The sequence below is a fragment of the Mesoplodon densirostris genome, chromosome 8 (genome assembly GCF_025265405.1).
Source record: "Mesoplodon densirostris isolate mMesDen1 chromosome 8, mMesDen1 primary haplotype, whole genome shotgun sequence".
Taxonomy (NCBI): Eukaryota; Metazoa; Chordata; class Mammalia; order Artiodactyla; family Ziphiidae; genus Mesoplodon; species Mesoplodon densirostris.
In genome coordinates, this window is record NC_082668.1 from 90741502 (window position 1) to 90752445 (window position 10944).

General features: G+C 44.4%; 1 long non-coding RNA gene across 1 annotated transcript in view; it reads left to right on the forward strand.

Annotated features, from left to right (window-relative positions):
* The window catches only part of LOC132494904 (uncharacterized), a 79360-nt gene extending 70342 nt beyond the window's left edge, over window positions 1-9018 (forward strand). Inside the window, exon 3 of the long non-coding RNA XR_009533177.1 lies at window positions 8902-9018. This is a non-coding gene — a long non-coding RNA (uncharacterized LOC132494904). The remainder of the gene's footprint in view (window positions 1-8901) is intronic.
* The last annotated feature ends 1926 nt before the right edge of the window (window positions 9019-10944 follow it).

Below are 10944 nucleotides of genomic sequence, written 5' to 3' on the forward strand. Positions count from 1 at the left end.
CTTATCAGCAGGCTGGGAGGATAACAGCATTACCCACTGCCGGAGTCTGTGTGAGGATTAAGTGGATAATTCATGTGAAACACAGCACCTGGCACAGAGAAAGCCCCAATAAGTGTTGCACACCTTTAGATAGCCTCCATATATGTCCAGTCAGCCTCCCATAAACTAGCAAGTGTCACAAAGGATCCTTGACAATAAAAAATGACACCTTCTGGTCTGGAAAATACAAGTAAGCTTTGGGGAATCAAGAGTAAGTGCTTATGTATGGTTACATTTTGATTTGAAAGAATGACCCTTTTGATGGTTATGTAACACTGTGGTTTCTTGTATAAACTGTCAGAATGATATCTTTATTTGAACAAGGATTTTCAGTTTTCTAAGTGTTTTCATTTGATTCTCACACAAACCCTGAGAAACTGGCAGGGTAGGTATTGATAATCCCACTTTATAGATAAGGAAACTGAGACAAGGGTTAAGCGATTTGTTTTAGATCAGTGAGTTCAGCAGAGGGGACTGGCTGCCCAACCAATCTGTATTCCCTCCTTTCCCTTGGTAACAAGATCCCTGTATTGTTCAGATAAGGATATGTGCAGTTAATAAAGAACATTCCCAGATTCTTTTGCTAACAGGGCTGGCCAGTGACGTGTAAGCAGCAGTGGCACATGGGAAAACTTCCAAGACAACCCTTTAGAGGAGGCCAATTCATCAGGCAGGGGCTCTTTGTGTGTGTGTGTGTGTGTGTGTGTGTGTGTGTGTGTGTGTTTGTGTGTGTTCATTTGCCCAGGGCTGGTTGGTTCACATTTGAAGTCCCTAATCAGGAATCCACACCCCAGAGCATTGTAGGTACATTTGGAGGGTCCTGGTCAGTAGTCCACTCTCCAAAGGTGGCAGAGGACAGCCACCTGCATCTTGACTAGAGGGTCTGTTGATGAGCACAAGGATTTGCAAGGACGAACTGTGGATTGGCTAGGAACGTTGTAAAGGGCGCTGTGCCCTTGCATTCGTGTGGTGTTAGAGTGAGTCCACCTGATGGACCCCACCCCTACCACCACCTTGGAGAAGCCTAGGATGGAGGCTTTGTTGAGTTTTGTGCACTGATGAGTCCCAGGGGATTCGGCCACTAATGCAGCTGGGAGTTGAGCTGATTCTGCGGTTGGAGTGCCGTCACTTCTCCCTCCCTTGACTGAACTTCTTGTGCAAGCTGATGTCAATCGCTACGTCTCTGAGCGTCCAGTTCTCTGAGTGGTCTGATGTCTTTGTGCCTGCTTCTGTGTAAATGTTTGTATGTGTGGCAGAATTCTGAATGAGACCTGCTTTCATCTGGACACCATCCTCATAGGGAGGTAGTTGGGGAGGGGAACTAGAGTGCTCACATACCTCTAACCAGCGGAGTCCTCGTTAGCTACTGACAAGAGCCTGATGAATGTGACTTAGGCCAAATTGACAGAGGTCAATGTCAACGCGCAGGCAGCCATGTTTGAACGCGTGACTGTCCAGCTGGTTGTGGTTTCTTGGAGCAGGTGGAGACACTGGCCCAAGCAGTGCCAATCTTTCCTGCAATGTTGGAAATGAGACTGAAAACTACTGGTCTCAGGCTCTATTCATTGTTGAAATGGAGGTAATATAAACCCAGGCATGCTGGGGAAGCCATGTGAATGGACAGGGAAGAAAGCAGTTCTGCCAAGAGAAAAGCGTGGGGAGGGGGCACATCTGCACAGAGGCGGGGCTGAGAGACCACGTGGCCTCACAGCATGAGGATGGAGAAAAGCAGGACGGTGGGGAGCCTCCTGGGTTCCCGCTGACTTGCTAGTTCTGGCTTTCAGCTCCTTGGGAATGTCTAACTGATTTCTTGCCCTGAGGTTCCAGGCTCTACCTCTATCTTTGTAATACATTACTCTTTATTATTGCTTAAGTGTTTGAAGTGCTTTCTGTTACTTCAACCAAAAGAACCTTGATGCAATCCGATGTCACGCTGGAATGTATATAAATACCTTCTGAAAAGGTTTGTAAATCTGTAGACTCTATTAATATCCATTTCTCCCAGCCTCATTAACATCATCTTGATACAGGACACACACACATACGCACTGCACTCACGCTCAGTTCAACTACCAGGGTACAACTTCCCACGTGCCTACATGTCTTAGCCACACATGCATTTCTCAGACTCCATAATTCACTGGACTAGATTTTAAGCAGACTGAATAAACCAATGAACAGAAAAAATATTGCTAAACTTTTCTTTGAGGTACATCCCCCTTCTTAGAAATAAATTAAGTTCAAGGGCAAATTTGCAGCAGACCTCATAGCACAGCTCTTGGGCTGACTCTAGTCCTTCACCACACAAAGCACAAGAAGTGTCTTGTGTTAAGAATGGTCATCCCTTCATTGCGCAGGCCTGCCGTGTGCTCTGTTCTGCACCAGATGCCGTGAATGCAAAGGTGTGTGAGATTCAGCCCCGCTGTGAGTCATCCCCACGGCAATTTCCTGACTTTACAGTGCTACCTTCTTTTCTCAGTTATCTTTTCTGGCTACCCAGTTTTCCCATGCCACTCTCACACCACTGTTACAGACTCCGTACCTCCAGGTTCTCACTCTTTCTTTCTAGAAGTTTTCCTTTCTTTTTTCTCTCTGGAGTCAGGAAATGACAACTCTCTCTTACTGAGGATTCTTTCCCCAAATGTCACCCATCAGGAAATGGTGTTACCTCAAATGGACTGGACATGCTCTCTCCTCAGGACTTCACCCTGGCTGTTCCCTCTGCTGGGAAACCTCCTGCCCAGATATCTCCTGGGCTCATTCCCTCACCTCCTTCAAGGCTTTGCTCAAATGTCACCTCTCCTGACCACCTGCCTCAGCACTCCCCGTTCCCCTTACCCTGCACTTTTTCTCTTTCCCACGTCACTTCCCACCATCCAACATGCTGTATAATTTACTTTTTTTGTCTTTAATGCTTATTGTTAGAATGTAAGCACCCCAAGGGCAGGGGTCTTTGTTTTGCTCATGCTGTATCCCAAAGGCCTAGAGCAGTGCCTCCCATTCAGTAGACCTGCAATGAACCTTTGCTGAGTGCTTGAGTGAGTGGTGATGTAACCAGCAGGACCGTATGGGGCCTTCCCAGGGACAGACCCCCCACTGTATCCTCTGCCTGCCTCTTGTCTGTAGAAGAGCCTCCCCTGAGTCACAAAAGCCTGACTGAAGACTTGCTGATTGAAAGGATGTGAACATGTGGTAACAAGGATGGCAGTCAGTCCTGGAGAGCTGGTGACAGTTTGAACAGTGGATCAGCCATGTAGCAGCCACAGAATCTTTAGTTCCTCCCTGAAGGACATAGATAACAGTGTCTGAGGCACTTTCCTGAATTGTTCTGCAGATACTAAAACCACCACCAGAGAGAAAAAGCTAACTGCATAATGACCAGACTGTAGCCATGACATAAGCTGCTCCATCTTGCACAGTTACAAGAACTGGCCTCAGTGAAATGGGAACACACCTACCCTGGAATTGCAGATTAACTGCGCTTAAAGCAATCAAGATGATGCTGACCAGACCACCGCATGGCCAGTTTCAAGATGACTGTTGGAACTGACTGTGCCGTTCTGCACGTAGCCCTCCCACCTGTGCACCCCTGAAACTCCCCTTTAAAACCTTTTGTCCCCTGATACCTGGGAGATAGTTTTGGAATGCTAGGCTGCCATCTTCCCAGGTTGGCGACTTCCTGAATAAAGCACCTTTCTTTTTGCACCAACACTTGGCTCTCGAACATTGATTTTTCAGTGATGAGCAGCTGAGCCTGAGTTCGGTTCTGGCTCTAGCCAGTAACAGTGATGTGGGGCAAGTCCATTTGAGTGAGACAAAAGCAAACAATCAGAACCTCCTTCAGTCAGGTGTTAGAAATTAAACTCACTCAGGTGACCTTAAGGAAGGCAACACTCAGCACAGAGGTTAGTTGGGGCTAGTTTTGTCAAGTTAAAAAAAGTAAAGACTCTGCAGGTACACAAAGCAGGCGGCATCCAGGGGCATAAAATGTGCAGACCTGTGACGTGCTTTATGAGAGAATGCATGATGGAACTACTGATGGAGAGTATTTTTGATTGTGTGTTATATTTGGGTGGGTAGTTATTCATCCAATATTTTATGTCCTAACTTTCTTTCCTTTTGATGTAATTAACTATTAGGTTTATGTTAAGCATTATTTTTGTTAAAAGAACAGCATTTAAAAGGAAAAGAGAAAGTTGGGCTATGATGGGGAGAAACGGATTATTAGGTCATGATGTAGACACAAGCTACTTATGAACACCTGTTCTGGCCTGCCTGGTAGAGTGGAGGGCACTAATTCTGAGTTGGAAGGTCCAGGTCAAGTTTTGGCTTGACCTCTTCCTCGGGGTCTTGGGTAAATAATTTCACCTTATTTGGGCTTACTTAGATCATCTGTAAAAGAAAGGGATTGGACCAGATAAACTTAAGATCTTTTGTAGCTCCTAAGGGCTGTGATGTGGGATATGTGCTGGGTATGGCCCATAGAAGAGTGGAGATGATCCCAAGCCCTCACAGGGGTCAATGTTTGGCAGGTGACATATGCGTCAAATCTTACTTAGTTTACAAAGAGGCAAAATACTACAGGAAAACATTCCACTTTTTTGAGTGAGTATTGACTTTAAAATGCATTGGGAAGTAGAGGCTATTTTAAGTTGGAAAGTGAGAAGTTGATCATCTAAGTAAAGAAAGACCATCTAAAGTAAAGATAAGGTAAGGACACAAAGGGAACTAGAATGTCCCCTCCTGCAGTGGGCTGAACGTTTGTGTCCCCCAAATTCATATGTTAAATCCTAACCCCCAGTATGATGGTATTTGGAGGTGGGGCCTTGGGGAGGTGATTGGGTTGTAAGAGTGGAGCCCTCATAAATGGAAACAGTACTCTTACAAAAGAGACCCCAGGGGCTTCCCTGGTGGCGCAGTGGTTGAGAGTCCACCTGCCAATGCAGGGGACACGGGTTCGTGCCCCGGTCCAGGAAGGTCCCACATGCCGCGGCGCGGCTGGGCCTGTGAGCCATGACCACTGAGCCTGCGCGTCCGGAGCCTGTGCTCCGCAATGGGAGAGGCCACAACAGTGAGAGGCCCGCGTATCGCAAAAAAATTAAATAAATAAATAAAATAAAATAAAATAAAATAAAATAAATAAAAGAGACCCTAGAGAACTGAGTGGCTGCAGAGAAAAGACCTGCAGAGAATGCCATTTGGGGTCCCGCCCTGAAAAGGCTGGCTCACCACCCGGTCTCCATCAATGAAATTTACCAGCCAACAAGCCCTGCCCACACCTCAAAGCAAACCCACGAATCAGATTTTTAGATCTTAGACTTCAATGTGGATGCATATCCAGGAGTCACCTGATTCTGGAGGAAAGCCTCCAAGATGAAAGAGTCCAAAAACATTCCAGCAGGGAAAAGATTTAGGAGGAAACAGAAACAATGCAGGGGAACAGAATAAAACGTCACAAACACACAACACATATATTTAATATTCTTTGGGAGATAAGAAGTAGTGCCATACCCATTAATCAGAGGCAGAATGCTTTAATCCAGGAATGATAAAAGCACAAGAAAGAGAATCCCTCAGAAATTAAAAATAGAAGAGCTAAAAAAGAAGATTTGGCAGATAAGTGGGAAGATCTCCCAGAAAGATGAACCAAAAGATAAAGATGCCCAAGAAGGAAGAAATGATAAGAAAAAATAAAGGAGTTAGTCCAGGAAGGCCAACCTTCACCCAATAGGAATTCCAGAAAGAGAGAAGAAAGAAAACGAGGTGAAAGAATTGGCAAAGAAAAAAATACCAGGAAATTTCCCTGTGAATTTGAAAAGATCCACACCACATTACACCACTTTGAAATTTCAGAAACTGTGGATAAAGACCCTAGAGGGTTAAAAACAGGTTCCATTTAAAGGAACAGGAGTTGCGATGGCCCAGGACTTCTCAATAGCAACGCTCAATGTCAGAAGACCAAGGATATCAAACTTCAGTTCATTTCTGTCCTCAGCGGCATCAACATCTAATAACGTAAACACGAACTGTTGATTTAACCAAAAATTGTAATTTATCTATGTTGAGAGAATAGGGGGAGGTAAAATAGGGAGGCAGATGTACGAGTCCTCTAAAACATAATAGGAAGCCAATAAGTCACGTCCCAGATGGATAAATCAGTAGCAGTATAAGCTTATTATTCAGAAATCTGGGGGGGCGGGGGGGAATATAAGAAATGGCTGAAAAGGACAGGTTGGAAGGGGAGCGGGAGACTGTCTTTTTCATTATAAGGCTTGTGTTATTAAACTTCGTAAAGTACTTGTATGCACTAGATGCTAAAATCCGTGGAAGGACCTTGAAAGAAAGATCATATTTCCTCTTTTCCGTTCCCTGATCTGGTTGCTTTGCCTTCTCCGAGGTGGCGCCCGACCCTGGCTGTCTTGTAAGCCCTCCAATGTTAGGGGATTGGGCTTCCCCTTGCTTGGGGGTACAGAGGCTTGTCTCATGGACCAGTCCTTACATAATGTAGAAGAAAAAGAAGTTTCCAATATGCCTTTGTGTCTGAGCTCCCGTGGACATAAAAATCATGAACATTGTTCTTTGTCTTCATGGCGATATTTATGCGAAGTTCTTTTCCCTTGTGGTGTTTATCTTTTGGCGGAGCTTGTCAAGCCTGTAGTGGACTCAGGTGGTGAGTAAAGCCTGAGTCCACTTGTTCCTCCTCCTGGTGACCCCACCCTGAGCCTGAACTAGCAGTGGCTTCGTGAGCCTGTCTATTGTCTAATGGGGTAAAGCCAGCCTTGCTTTTGATGTCTTACAGGTTGGAAGAATTTTCTTTCTTGGCATTGCCATGAATTTGGGTTTGCAAAAATCAACTCAGGACAGTTATGTCATGAAGACATGGAAATGAATCCTTGAAAAAAAAGTTGGGGTGAGAGGAAAAAGCTAGATTAGGCAACACCTCCCCACCCTCTGCCCTTTAGAGGTTTTAATAGACCCCTCAGAAGTGCTACAGATTAGGGAAAAGAAAGAGCTAAAATATATGCTGTAGATCCTTGTCTCTTTGGGGTTTGGGTTCTCACACCTAGGGGTGTCTCCTTCCTATAAATCACAAATTCCTGGAGTGCCTTACAAAAGGGGCTGCTTCCCTGAACCTCTTGTTTGGGGTGGGGCTGGACAGGCAGCAGGCACCACTTGTGGGAAGGGAGGAGGATGCGGCCAGTGGATGCTGCCAAAATTCAGTGACCCTCAGGAACAAGCAGTGAGTCTGCAGACCTCCTGGCAGCAGCAGCGGGAGGGGCCCTCGGCCAGGACACAGTGCTTCCTTCCCCAAGGGGCTTCCTTCTTCTCCCTTCAGGGATTGAGGTCCATTTCACGTTACCAGGCGAAGGAGCCTGCGCAAGTAAACACCGCAGACTACACTGCCTGGACTTGGCCCATCTCCCCTCCGTGTGCTCCTTTTTCCATTCTCTCTCTCTCTCTCTCTCTGTTTTCCTTCTTTTTCTTATAGGATCTGATCATTTTTCAGCTAACTGCTGAATCTTCTGGGCCAAATAGACACACGTGTGCTTCTCTGAGTTTGTTGAGATTAAGGGAGGTGGGGGGATTTACATTTCCTAAATTTGTCTTATTTAACAATTCTCCTGATGTTTTAAAAGATAAAAACACCAGGCCTGCCCTTGGATGAGATCCGGGCTAAGTCAAATCAAGAGCAAGCCAGTCTAGCTCAGCCTCAAACTAGGGTGTGTGGGAGCAGAACTCTTGGTGAGAGCCACCCTTATCTGATTAAGAACACTCATGAACATTTGAAAAGCAGGTCGTGCCTCAGCTCTGCTTCCACTTGCCTGATTTCAAGAAGCTTGTCCAGGCGCCGAGTTTCTCTTCCCGAAGATTCCTCCCATGGTTCTGCTCCTGTACCCGCCAATGAAATCAATCACCCTCATCTCTTGTACAGCCGACTATTTAGAAGATTCTAAAAGATGCTGGTGTTTTTGCCATGTTTATCACAACAAAAGGCTGATGCTTTCAGTGGCTGTCCAGCCAGAGGGCTTTATAGAGTAAACTTCAACATGTCCATCCAGCCTCCCTTCCTGGGGCTTTCAAGTCTTCTCAGAGTAGCCTCAGCTCCTGATGGCAAGCAGGACACTTTACTGGCCCCTCCCATGGAGTAAGTTTGCTTCCTTAAGAAAAAAGGGAAAGCGAGATACTACTTTCTTATCTAAAGGAAAAAGAAACCATCAGTTTTCAGTTTGGGTAAAATGGTGTGGTATTTAAAAGAAATCTTACACAGTTGTATGTTACATTTCTACAGTATTGCCCACAGAATGCAAACGTTTCTTTGTTCTCTATTTTATGCAAAGAAACCAAGAGGAAGAGAAGTTCAATTCCATTCAGTTCATACAATAATGGTTGGTAAACATAATTGGCATCGGGATAACCTGGGGAGCTGATATGATATAGGTTAGCAGGTACCCAGGCAACCTGACTCTATGGGGCCACATTTTGAGAAACCCTGACCCTTAGACTTGTGACTTTAAATGTCACACAATTGGACAGGGCCTTAAAGCTCCTAAGTTCCCACCCCTCTGTTGACAGAGGGGTTCTCCCAGGCTCCTACAGCTCACATAGCTCATACGTCAGAGGCAGAATCAGACCCGGATCTTGGTCCTGGGCTCTCTGAGGACCCTGTCCCGCTCAGCAGCCCCAGTTATCCTGTGACCTCATATATTTCCTGCTCTCTCCGTCTCTCAGCCTTCCCACTTCCTGCTTCCTGTCTGTCTCTGTTCTCATTCTAACCAACATCCTTAACTTGAATCCTTTCTTCTCTCGGGTTTTATCCTACCCGTGCCCTCCTTACCACCCTTCTTTACATTCTCTACACAGTTCTGTGGCACTGCAGTGATGGACGGGACCTCTTGCCTAGATCTGATGAACTCCTACTCATCCTTCAAGACCTAACTCAGCTTTTGTTTCCTTCAAATCCTTCTGAGTCTCCACCAAATTCAGGTAATTTCTCCCATTTCTTAAAATGTTATATAGGAAAAAAATGTGATATAGGAATGGTATTTATATAGAAAGTCCTCATCATACTGTATTTAATTAAATTTGTTGACTTGCCCATCTCCTCCACTAGAGTATGAGGTCTTTGAAGGCAGGTACCTTACCTAATAGATCTCTCTATCTTTGCATCCTCTGTACCTAGCTATTCTGGTTAACTGTTGTGAAAAATACTCTAAAACTTAGTAGGTTAAAATAACATAAATGATTTAATTTGCTCACAAATCCACGCCATGGACAGGGTTCCATGGGGACAACTCATCCCTCCTCACGCAGTGTCAGCGGGGGTGACTCCACTGGGGCTCCACTGGGGTTCCACTGAAGTGACCACTTCCACTGGAAGTCTTCCAATGCAGCTCACTCATAAGGCTGGCAAGTTGGTGAAAACTGTCAGTGCCTTTCCACATGGGCTTCTTCACAGGGCAGCTTGGGCTTCCTCACACAATGGCATCGGGATTCCAAAAATGAGCATCCCAAGAGAACCTGGTGGGAGAAGCTATATTACCTTTTATGACCTGGCCTTGGAAGTCAAATAAATAATGTCACTTCTGCTGTGGTCACGAGTCAGGGAGGGAACATAGATCCACCTCTCTGTGGGAGGAGCGGCAGAATCACACTGTGAGAAGAGCATGTGGGATGGGAAATTTTGGAAAATACAATGCATCACACTAGCACAGGGCCTAGGACTCAATAAAGGATTGGTAGATGCACAAAGACATGTTGAATAAATAAATGGCTAAGTAAAACCAAAAGTCTCAAACCTTTGTAGCATCACAAAGAGCAGTGGCTTCTGAGGGGTTCTGATAGGTATTAGGTCGCTTGGATTTTCTCTTTTGGGTAAATATAATTTTTTCAATTGTTTTGGATATAGGGAAGTTTTCATATAATTGGGAAAGAAAATGGATTCAGAGAATCTCAAGATACATTCCTTTCTGAATTTTAAGTTCTCATGCTGAGACATAGGGTGTCTAGGGCATAGGGATGGGAGGAAGATCTATTTTCAACTCTATCCCCTTTTATACACTTTGGGTTTTGAACCATGCACAAATCACGTACAAGTATCTGTTGTTAAAGTGTTTAAATTCTAAAATGAAATTTAAAATTAATATTATAATGGGCATCATCATCAACTTACCCTCAAATGATTCAGAAAAAAATAAAAAATATATACAAAGATGGAGAGAGAGAGATTGGGACAGAGAGAAACAATGATAAAGCAAATGGGCAAAATGTTGGCAATAGGTGAGTCTGGGTAAAGAGTATATGAGTGTTCTTAGCACTATTATTCCTTGTGCTTGCAACTTTCCTGTAAATTTAACATTTTCCAAATAAAAAAAAATTTTGAAAATCATGATGGAATGAACGTGGGCTGCAGCTGCTGGGTTACCAGCAAAATGGCTTATTTTTTGGAAGCGTCTTCTTCTTTTTCTTCTTCTTCTCCTCCTCCTTCTCCTTCTTTGAAGCACAGTGGATGTACAATATAATATAAATTACAGGGGTACAATATAATGTTTCATAATTTTAACAGGTTATACTCTATTTACAGTTGTTATAAAATGTTGGCTATGTTCTCTGTGTCGTACAGTATATCCTTTAAGCTTATTTTATACCTAATAGTTTGTACCTCTTATTCCCCTACCCTTATATTTCCCCTCCCCACTTTCCTGGAAGGAAGAGTCTTCTCAGCCATTTTCTTTGTTGCTTGCCTAGTGCAAAGTTAGGTTTTCATTCATAGACCCTCTTTTGATTGTTTCCTGGAATAAATCCTTCGGTGAGTTTAATAGTAACACAAGTAAGAGAGAAAATCAATAAAAGTTAAGGTAAAAATGAATTACCTCAAAATGGGTGGCATCAAATTTAGCAGCTGAC